This window comes from Phocoena phocoena, chromosome 3 (assembly GCF_963924675.1).
Source record: "Phocoena phocoena chromosome 3, mPhoPho1.1, whole genome shotgun sequence".
Lineage (NCBI taxonomy): Eukaryota > Metazoa > Chordata > Mammalia > Artiodactyla > Phocoenidae > Phocoena > Phocoena phocoena.
The window spans coordinates 85,904,961-85,906,808 of NC_089221.1; the positions used below are offsets into that span (position 1 = coordinate 85,904,961).

A 1,848-nucleotide genomic window follows, 5' to 3' on the forward strand; every position below is an offset into this window, starting at 1 on the left:
AGCAATTCTCTTTGAAAAACATCCAGAAAATAGCTGAGTGATTCCTACACATTAGACAAAAAGGAAAATATCCACATCAAAATGGCAGGCTCTAGGGACTGACTGTGAGTCTACCCAGAGACCAGGGCTGCTGATAGAGACCACTCCTGCCTTCTCCCTCCAACCTGCTCAAGAAAATTCCTGGAAGGAGCTTTTACAAACATCTCAGCACTGCAGGTTTTACAGCTGCTGCCAAGGGAAAGGTTCCCAAATGTCTGGCTCTGATAGCCAAAGGGGCTTCCATTTGTCAGTCCCAATCCTATAGGACTGTAGCAAACAAAGAAGCAATTCTTTTTCTTAATTTTATTTTTTTCTTATTCCAGTTTTATTGAGATATAATTGACATATAACACTGTATAAGTAAAAAATATGGAATGCTTCACAAATTTGAGTGTCATCCTTGCGCAGGGGCCATGCTGATCTTCTCTGTATCATTCCAATTTTTAGTATAAGTGCTGCCAAAGCAAGCACCAAAGAAGTAATTAGAACAAGCTATCCTACCAGCTATCCTACTCCTCAAGACACTAGAAAAAGAAGAGCAAATTAAGTCTAAAATTAGCAGAAGGAAGTAAATAAGAAAGATTAGTGAGAAATAGAAACTTAAAAAAAAGAGAACAGATCAATGAAACTAAGAGTTATTTTTTTTAAAAGATAAGCAAAATTGACATAATGTTACCTAGACTTACTAAGAAAAAAGAAATGAAGACTAAAATAGATAAAATCATAAATGAAAGAGGAAACATTACAACTGACACCATTACAACTGTAAAAGAGTACTATAAAAATTATACATCAACAAAGTGCACAACATAGAAGAAATGCGTAAATTCCTAGAAACAGAAAACCCACCAAGTGTAACTCATGAAGAAATAGAAAATCTGAACAGAATAATTACGAGTAAGAAGACTGATTCAGTAATCAAAACTTCCAATAAATAAAAGTCCAGGACTAGAGGGTTTTACTGGTAAATTCTACCAAACATTTAAAGAATATTAATACCAATCCTTCTCAGACCCTTCCAGAAAATAGAAGAGGGAAGAATACTTCCAAACTCATTTTATAAGGCCAGATAAGGACAACAAGAAAAGAAAATTTCAGGTTAACATCCCTAATCGATATAGATGTAAAGATTCTCAACAAAATATTAATGCACTAAATTTAACAGTACATTAAAGGATCATGCACCTTGATCAAATGGGATTTATTTCTGGGGTGCATTATGATTCAACATCACACATTATAAATGTGACAGACAACATTAAGAAAATAAATAATAAAAACTAATGGTCATTTCAATTGGTGCAGAGGAAGCATTTCACAAAATTCAACATCTTTTGTGGTAAGAACTCTACACAAACTGGGCATGGAGGGAATGTACCTCAACATAATAAACACCATCTGTGACAAACCCACAACTAACATCACAGTCAATGGTGAAATGTTGAAAGCTTTTCCTCTAAGATCAGGAACAAGACAAGGATGTCCACCTTCATCACTTTTATTCAACATAGTGCTGGAATTCCTAGCCAGAGCAATTAGGAAAGAAAAATAAATAAAAGGGAACTGAATCAGAAAGGAAGAATAAATTGTCTCCATTTGCAGGTAACATAGTATTATATATAGAAAACCCTTAAATCTCCACCAAAAAACTGTTAGGACTAATCAACAATTTCAGTAAAGTTGCTGTATATAAAATCAATATAAAAATATCAGTGGTATTCTTATACACTAACAACAAACTATGCAAAAATAAATTATAAATTAGGAAAATAATCCCATTTACAATAATATGAAAAAGAATAAAGTTCT

The 1,848-nt window shown here is 33.3% G+C and overlaps 1 non-coding gene across 1 annotated transcript; it reads right to left on the reverse strand.

The window, feature by feature from the left end:
* Positions 1-402: 402 nt before the first annotated feature.
* LOC136121827 (U6 spliceosomal RNA) lies at positions 403-510 on the reverse strand. Its single transcript, XR_010655828.1, has one exon. It is a non-coding gene; the product is annotated as a U6 spliceosomal RNA (small nuclear RNA).
* Between the last annotated feature and the right edge of the window lie 1,338 nt (positions 511-1,848).